The sequence below is a fragment of the Tupaia chinensis genome, unplaced genomic scaffold, assembly GCF_000334495.1.
Source record: "Tupaia chinensis unplaced genomic scaffold, TupChi_1.0 Scaffold145907_1, whole genome shotgun sequence".
Lineage (NCBI taxonomy): Eukaryota > Metazoa > Chordata > Mammalia > Scandentia > Tupaiidae > Tupaia > Tupaia belangeri.
Genome location: NW_006205765.1, coordinates 692,589 through 702,457, shown reverse-complemented (window position 1 = coordinate 702,457; position 9,869 = coordinate 692,589).

Below are 9,869 nucleotides of genomic sequence, written 5' to 3'. Positions count from 1 at the left end.
GACATTTGATGTATCTAACATTACTCGTGTATTATTCTCATTATTTGGGGCAATTTTCGCAGTCTTTGTGGTGGATTTTTTTAGGCCAATGATTCTATCTTCTACATCTGAGATTCAATTTTCTGTACATTTAGTCTGCTTTTAATGCTTTCAAGGGAGGTTTTGACTTCCTGTATTATAGCCTTCATCTCTAACAGGTCTATTTGATTCCTTTTTATGGTGTGTATTTCCTCTTTCAGATCTTGCAAGAATTTACTCACCTCCTGGAACTCATCAGCTCCTTTCTCCTGCCTCTTCTGTAGTTCATTGCCTCTCTTCCCTTTTGTCTCTGTTAGCTTTGTCACTATGAATTTTCTAAATTCTTTATCTGACATTTCTGTGAGTTTCATTGTACTGTTTGAGGATGAAGAGGAGTTATTATTTTCCCTTGGAGGAGAGCTGTTTTCTTGCTTTCCCATATTTCTCGTGACCCTGTGGTGATTTCTGGTCATCTGATGGATGGTGCATTTCTTCCTAATTTTTCTTCTTTTTCTTTTTTTGGAGAGGTTTTTGCTATAGGGCGCGTGCACTCGCCAGACAGACAGAGAGAGACAGAGAGATAGAAAGTGAGAAATCACCCCTCAGAGGGGATGGTCACGCTTCAATCCCTTCTCCTCCATTCTCCTCTCGGGATCTTGGGCACACATGCACATGCGCCTGGAGTGAGTTTAAGTCACCGGGTCTGGGACTCAAACCACGGTCGACTACGTGGGAGTCCATCGACATAGCCATTATGCTAACTACTGGTCACAATTTCTTCCTAATTCTTGAAGTTCAATCTGGGTATTCAGAGGCATGCAGGAGGAGGTGATCTGTAGTCCCTCTTCTGTTCTGTTTTCACTCTTTGTGCATCCAATTCAGTGGGAATTGAGGAATATTCTGACCCTAATCATAATCAGATGTTTGGATCCTGTTCACTTGGACCTGTCTAGACATTCAGTGTGTAGAGGCTGAGCAGCCAGGGAATAAAGATAAAGAAAAAAGTAAATGAATTAGAGAAAAGGAAAGAAGAAGAAAAGATAAAAAAGAAGAAAGAAAAAAAGATAATAAAAACTTTAGGTTTTAATTTTAAAAAGCAAAAAAATGGGAACCAGCAGTTAGCGTAATGGCTATGTCGCTGGACTCCCACATAGTCGACCGTGGTTTGCGTCCCGGACCTGGTGGCTTAAAACTCACGCTGGGAGCATGTGCATGCGTGCCCAAGATCCTGAGAGGAGAATGGAGGAGAATGGATTGCGGCGTGATCATCGCCTCTGGGGGGTGATTTCTCACTCTCTGTCTCTATGTCTCTCTCTGTCTGTCTGGCGAGTGCACGCGCCCTAAAACGCAAAACTTTCCAAAAAAAAAAAAAAAAGCAAAAAATGAAAATCGCGTGGCACAGATGCAGTATTTCACAGCTCAAGTTCCTCTGTCTTTCTAATTCTAGTGGGGTTGACAGGGTACTCAGCAGGCATGCTCATTCAGCTTTTTTTTAAAAATTATTTTTTTAGTTTGGTATAGGGAAAAAAAGAGAAAGAAAGAAAGTGAGAAAGCATCTTGCAGTGGGGATGGCTATGTTGTAATCCCTTCTACTCCATTCTTCTCTCGAGATTTGGGCATACACTCACACATATGTGCCTGATGTGCTCTACAAGTTGCTGAGTCTGGGATTTGAACCACGCTGTTAGCCATGGGACATCCAGTGCTGTAACCACCAGCTGGCAGTAATTCAGCATTTTGATAGCAGCAGGAGCTTGTTAAAAATACAGAATCTCAGGTCCCAGCCTGGACCTACAGAGTCAGAATCTGCATGTAGGTAAGACCTCCATATGATTCCCATGCACATTAAAATTTGAGAAGCATTGCTTTACACAGTATAGACACTGAGCAAATATATTTAAATCAAATCAGGCACCTTTTTGACCAAGTACCTCAGAGTTTGTTCGGTCATGTTGTGCCTGTAAAATGTTGATTTTTGGTTCTTTGATTTGTGCTTTCTCTGCCCTGGGCGAAAATTCAACAATGCTGGATTTGCCTACTATGCAGATGGATGTTTAAAACAGAATTCTTTAGTTTAAGGAAAACAGCGCTCTAGTAGCACCATCTACCTCTCAGCTGTAGCACTCATCACAGTTGTAATTTCATATTTACTGGTGCGGATAGTTCATTGATGTCTGGCATGACATCATAAGCTCTAAAAGGATCAGGAAGGTATCCGACCTTATTGGCCATTGTCTCTCTAATGCCTAGCCCAATGTGTGGCATACAGAAGGTGCTTAATAAGTATTAATTGAAGGAGAGAAATGTCTCAGGCCACTTGTAGGGATTTACTTCACTGATGCTAGTAAATCACATTCAGTAGACATTCACTGAATGTGAATATGAATGCAAATATGTTTCTTTTGTCATGACTATTTATGGTCACTAATATTTGACACGACCACTTGAATTTTTTAGAGTCTTTTTTTTTTTTGGGAGAAGTTTTGCTATAGGGTGCATGTGCTCACCAGAAAGACAGAGAGAGACAGAGACACAGAAAGTGAGAAAGTGCCCCTCTGGGGAATGGCCACGCCTCAATCCCTTCTCCTCCATTCTCCTCTTGGGATCTTGGGCACGCACGCACACGTGCCTGGTGTGAGTTTAAGACACCTGGTCCGGGACTTGAACTATGGTTGACTACATGGGAGTTCAGTGATCTAGCTATTATGCCAACTGATGGTCCCTAGAGTCATTTTTTTAAACATGAATCTGTATTGGCACTTAAATACTAACACTTAGAATTTATAAACTTTTTTTTCCCTTATCATGACAGAGTGCACATTCACATAGCGAGAGAGAGAGAAAGAGAGAGAGAGAGAGAGAGAGAGAGAGAGAGAGAGTCCCTCCACAGGGACTGGTCACATCATGACCCCTTTCCTCCATTTCTGCGACCCAGCAGATCTTGGCCACTTGTGCACATGCCCGGCATGTTTCAGGCTGGAGCTTTGAACTGTGACTGGCATGCAGGATTCTGCTTCCCTTGAGCAGCACATCACTACTGCATCTCAGAGCTGGTCCAGATTGATTAATTCCTTGAGCCAATGTCTCCATTTTTTGTTATAAACAAAAATAGTGCCTTCAAGGAATTTCACAACTCCTTGGTCTTCTTAGGAAAGGACAAAGACATTCATTATATTAGACAAAAAAGCAAGGAGGTGAAGTGGCCACAGCAAGTGCCAGGAACGAATGCTATTTAACCTGTTTTCTTCTCCCTCCTCCTTACCCCAGTTCAGGTTCAGGACAACAGCAAAACCAATGAATATTATGTCTATCCTTTCCCCTTCCCTGTCCGTTTTGCCCTTTTGCCAGAGAAGTGTTGACTAACAGGACCGACCTCTCAGTGGACTGAAAGAAGTGGAGGAAGGGAGCACTGGTTTAAGAAAACGACCTGGCAAAGATAAGGTTGTTTTATCATGTGGGACATATGCACAGGCATTGAAATAAATGCATTAGTTAATTTGAATATTCAATTTTATTGGTAAATATAGAGCAAGGTTTATATTATACCGGATCCTGATGTCTTTTATAGTTATGGTTCCCAAAGGACTCACGGTTCTCGAAAAACATAGTTAAGCTCCTGCCCCTCTGAGTGTATCCCCTCTTATTTTCTTCTCTGCAACAAGCCTGATTTCACATAGCAATTACATGTGCAGAAAATACCACACAATGAAAAAAACCCACATTTTTGAAAGATCTTGCCTTTCTCTGGAAAACTTGAAGTAAGGTATTTTGCTTTAAACTTGGCAAAGCCAAAGACCAAAGTGATGTTTATGATCAGGGAGAGTCTGACTAATAATTGAACACTGAGAGCGTCAGTAGCACGACACATGGTTTTTGCTTGTCAAAAGGTGATGAAAGATATGCAAGGGGCAAAATCAAGCAACATAATGAGAGTGATATGGAAATGCTTTTGTTTTGAGCATTGCTGAATTTGAAAGCAGAATAACTTATTTCTCTCTCTCTCTCTCTTTTTTTTTTTTGGTAAAACAATGGATGGTAAAATGTAGACTATTTGAGAGTGTTTTAATTTTGTAATTTCTAAAATGTGGATTTACCCAACATACACATGCGGGCCTAATGAAACATTTGGGGGCTGTGCTTTTATTAGTCTCCATATTTCAAAATCTATTGAAAATTCTTCACTTTGTTAATAAAACGTCAGAAAAAGAAAATAGGACAAATTATTACATTTCAAATGAATGCCTTTTAAATTTTCTTTCTAGCGGACAATTATTAAACAATAAAAACCTGGTTGAGTCTCATTACTACACATCATTAAATATTTCTTGAGCCAAACAAACAATAACCTTCTGCTGATGAGACTGTAAAAATTATTAGTGCGGAAGAAACGATCATTTGTTCAGGAAGGACATTGTTATGTTCCTACCCCCTTACACTCTGCCATTACTTTTTTCTTCGCACAGTTGGGGAATATAACCGGCTAAAACCTCATTTCACCAGCAGAGGTCACCCTTTCTCCTTTATCAATCTCAGCAAATGCCTTCTGAGTCCAAGAAAATGCAGGCGTTTTCAGCTTGAAGCACAGCCAGAGGGCTGGTGGAAATATATGCACCATTTGTCCTGACTGTTTTTTTTTTTCTTACATATGCACTGTTTAAACCTATTACTCTACCTGGACTCTTAAATGGATAACTCACATACATATAATAAGAACCATTAGGTGATGAATGATAATCCTGTTCTTCAGTTATTCAACTTCATAGCATATTAGTTTAATGCTTACTGGTGCTAGCTCAAATTCTGACCAGTTCTCTGAATCACAAACCAAAGAGTAGGCTTGTGATAACCCCCTGAAGGTGACTGTCACAAGCCTTCAGAGAGAATCCCTGGTGAGTTTCTGCAGGGGAAAGAGGAAGAATTAAATGGAGTGGGGGATGTGTTGAACACTGGCCAAAGTGTAAAACTCAGTGTCAGGTATTGAAGAGTAAGTAAAGCAGAGCAATCTAAACCCATCCCAACCTCCGCTTTTGGTTTTGTTTTGGAAACCAAATCGTATGTTTGTAGTTCATTTGGAGATGCACATTGGACCACAGAATGAAGTTCTAAATGAATTATGCACATGTGTCCAGAGTAACAGTTGGCCCATAAGCATCATCTATAGAAGGTCACGAGCAGATGAGTGTTGGAACTGCTCTGGTTCTGTTGCCTTGTGCCAAAGACAAATACTCAGTGCATGTCTAACAAAATCCAAAAATGGGCTGCAGGAATTCCTTTACTCCTCCTTTCATGGTGGGGCGGGGCGGGGGGGGATAATAGGAATTTCCTTGGGTTCCATGGGCAAATTGGTCTTAACTGGTTTTATAATGGCTAGCAAAGATCTTTTATAAATAAAATTTCCTTAGTTCTCTTTCTTTTCTTTTTCATTAAAGTTTATTTACTTATTTATTGAGAGAGAGAGAGAGAGAGAGGCACGCTTCACAGTCTTCAGACTACAATCCACCCCCACCCCCCGTCCCAGCTGGCCCAGATCCGGTGCATGCCTGTGTACCCAGAATGCTCAGGGAGGTCCCTGGACCTTTCCCATGTGGGTCCAATTGCATCACCACTCCACCATCACCTGGACACTTTCCTTTTTTCTGTATACCAAGTTCTTGTTGACATTTTAGAAGTTTTAAAAATGCAGTGGATTTTGGAATTCTCTGTGACTGCTGCTCTTCTTTTGGGGTCTTGATATCATACACAGAGCATGTGGGATAAGGTAGTGCTTCTTCTTCTTCTTTCTTTATTTTTTTAGAGAAAGATTTTTGCTATAGGGTGTGCACATTTGCCAGAGAGACAGAGAGACAGAAAGTGAGAAATCACCCCAGGGGGATGGCCATACCACAATCTCTTCTCCTCCATTCTCCTCTCAGGATTTTGGGCATGCACAAACACACACCTAGTGGAAGTATCAAGCCACCAGGTCCGGGACTTGAACTGTGGTCAACTACATAGAAGTCCAATGACATAGCCATCACTTCATCTGCTGGTCCCAAGGTTGAGTTTCTTAAAGAGCAGAAATGCCCTTCTCTCTTCCAGGAAGTGCAGGAGCTGAATGACCATGATGGTGGACCTCTGCTAGTGCTTGTGAGGAGATACATCCCAGGGAGGACGATCTGCTTGTATTTTTTTTTCTTTTTTTTTTAATTTAATTTATTTCTTTTTGTATATACATTCAATCACATTGTTTAGCTTACAATGTGAGCATTTCAATATGTGAACATTTCTTCCTAGTCCCGTTGATCAAAATATCTTCAACTGATAACTGAGTTACCCTCTGAGTTCCTCCTCTTCCTGGTTACGGGGCCTCCGGCTCTCCTCTGTGCTGGGTCACTTGCTGCTGCCCACCTGGCATGCTTTATAGAAGTATACTGGAGCCAGCTGGTGGTGACTTGCCAGAGACAAGTCAATAGTCAAAAACTGTGTAGGGCCAGGAGGTGGTGTAGTGGTTGGGGCACTGGACTCCCACCTGGCCAACCATGGTTTGAGTCCTGCACCTGGAGACTTGCTTTTTCACTCACTTTCCCTCTCTCTCTCTCTGGTCAAATGGAAGAATAATAATAAATAAAATTAAATAAATAATAATTAAAAAATAATTGTGTAAGCTGGCACAAATCAAGCCCTACCTGCCTCCAACTTACCAGAACTCCACAGTTTAGATGCAACTCTGGGTACCAAAAGGAAGCACCTACACTGCCTTATTTTAATAGTGACAAATTTGGAAATTTTTGATGTAAGAAATTACTAACCTAGAAAAAAAAACTTACTTCCTTCTTTATATCCTTCAAATATTTTGAAACAAAAGTGTGAGTGTGTGTGTGTGTGTGTGTGTGTGTGTGAATGTGTTTTATCAAGGACAAAGTTCTGTTCTTAATTTTAAACAAGTTTGTTGATGAGACAGGCAAATTGTCCTGGCCCTCAGGCATAGTTTGATTCTTATTTTTGTGAGACCACATTTAGCCTAGATATTTCACCCCTAAATTTACTTTTAAAATCCCCTCATTCTCCTTATACTATCACCTGGCTTCTTAAAGGAAACGGCCCTGACATCACCCCTAGCCTAAGCTACCAGGATCTTTATTGCTCCTTTTTGGTTAGAGAAGCCAGTCCAGTCTACAGGCCCACCTGGGCTGCCTGTCCCTCTTGAGCTTATTTGTGAGAGTAGATGGCTGTTTTCTGCTTCTTTCTTTTTTTTTAATTTGGAGAGGTTTTAGCTGTAGGGTGTGTGTGTACGCCAGAAAGATAGAGAGACAGAGAGACAGAAAGTGAGAAATCACCCCCCCGGGGGGATGGCCATGCCACAATCCCTTCCTTCTCCTCCATTCTCCTCTCAGGATCTTGGGCACGCACACACATGTGCCCAGCTAAGCCACCAGGTCCAGGACTCAAACCGCCTTCAACTACATGGGAGTTCAGCGACATAGCCATTACGCTAACTGCTGGTCCCTCTGCTTACTTCTTCTTCTTTTTTTTTTTCTCTATAGGGCGCGTGCACTCGCCAGACAGAGAGAGACAGAGAGACAGAAAGCGAGAAATCATTCCCCAGGGGGGATGGCCACGCCGCAATCCCTTCTCCATTCTCCTCTTGGGATCTTGGGCACACACGCACACGCGCCCGGCGTGGGTTTAAGCCAATGGGTCCGGGACGTGTACCGCGGTCGACTACGTGGGAGTCCAGCAACATAGCCATTATACTAACTGCTGGTTCCCATCTGCTTATTTCTTGATGGGTCAGTTTTGGACTCATGGCATTGCCCCTGGACTACTGGTGAGGCAGACACATAGGAGAGAGAGGAAAGTCACTCATTCACTGCCTTCTGCACCCAGATAATGAGAACTGCTCTTCTCTCTTCTGAGAAAGGTACAGCTAAGTAGATCTGGAGATGGGTATTAGAGAAAAAGACATAGATGGGATCAGCAGTTGGCATAATGGCTATGTCGCTGGACTCCCATGTAGTCGACCATGGTTTGAGTCCTAGAACCGGTGGCTTAAACTCACGCCGGGTGCATGTACATGCGTGCCCAGGACCCTGAGAGGAGAATGGAGAAAGGATTGTGGCTTGGCCTTCCCCCCTGGGGAGTAATTCTCACATTCTGTCTCTCTTTCTCTCTCTGTCTGGTGAATGGACATGCCCTATAGCAAAAACCTCTCAAAAAAAGAAAAATAAAAAAGTATGGTGAGGAGGTTGCCCTGCCCTTGCTAGGAATGGTGTCATATTTTTAATTTTAAATCCAGTACCTCAAATAGTAGCTGATTCCCATTTGTTTATTGACCCAGTTCATCTCCCCTCAGACAGGAGCATATCTTCCTGCACAAATGGTGAACTAGCTTGGGCTGCCAGAACAAGATACCACACACAGAATGGCTTAAACAACAGACACTTGTATTCTGACTGTCCTGGAGGCTAGAGGTACAAAACTGAAGAGCTGGAAAGTTCTGTTTCTGGTGCGGGCTCTTCCTGGCTTGTAGACAGCTGCCTTCTTGCTATGCCCCAACATGGCCTCTTCTGTGTGGGTGTGTGGAGTGTTCTTTCCTCTTGTAAGATCCCCCTGGATAAGAGCCTCACCCTTATGATCCCATTCAAACTTTACCTTCTTACAGGCCTTATATCCAAATATGAGGGGGTTCAAAAAGTTCACGGAAAATAAGTATTAAAAAAACTATGCATGGATTTCAAAAATTTTGGTACCAAAATAAAGTCATACTTTAATCTGATTTTCCACAAGCTTTTGAAGTCTCCTTGTACAGTTGTATGGAGATGAGAGCTTTAACATGTGAACTATAGAAGAACACAATTCATTCCATAACATATGGGAACTAATTCTGTTTTTAAGAAAGCTACAGAAAAAGAGACGTCTTAGCAATCTCTTTTAGTTCCATTTTCAGATTCGACAACTCTTTATTTCTTTGTGCCAGAGGACACTTGTGTTTATGTGAAAGAGAGTGAGAGAGACAGAAAGCAACTTCAACAAAGTATTGTCATGTTGCAATCCTTTTTCCTTTATTTCTCTGATCCATCAGGATTTTCGATATGTCTATACATGTGCCTGGAGTGTTTTTCAAGCTACCGGGGGCAGGACTAGAACTGTGGTCAGCCAGGTGGGATCTGGCTCCCTATGCATAGCACTTAACCACTGTGTTACAAGATTGACCCAAGACTCTCTCTTTAGAAAAGTCTTCCATATGATCTAAATTCTGCTCGGTAGAAAGTGAGTCATATTTTCTTCTGATCTCAGTGAGGAGAGCAGAGAACTAACCCTAATTCTCTGTGTCTGTGGTTTCCCTCTTTATATCTTCACTTATATTTAAAATTTTCTCAACTCAAAATTAATTTCTGTTCACTCAAATTTAAGTGATAAGCACGTGCAGTGATTCCAGGAGAGATGATGCATACAGCTAAGTCAAACAAACAGACGACTTTACAGCCCTCAAAAGTGAGAACTTTTATTCCTTAAAAATCCTCATAAGACTCTGAGTTTGAAAATTACCACATTGTCCCCATATCTTTTTCTTCTTTTCTAGCGAATTCCCTCTCCAGTTCTGTTTCTTTCACTAGTTGTTGATGGCATAAAATAGATCACAGTGGAGGTTGGAGAGCATGCTATTCGTCCTCATTCCTATAAAGGTTTTTCTTCATCAATCTGGGTTTTGGGCAGGTCTCTTAATGCAGGAAGTGCTTGTGTTTGTCAAATGACTTTGCTCTGCACTTGGGAAGCTGGAGAGCAGCAACAGGAGCTGGCTGGTGTTAGTGGCAAGAGGGTGGCACTGGAGAAAGAAATCTAACGCTGAGGACATCTACTCTACTGAGTAT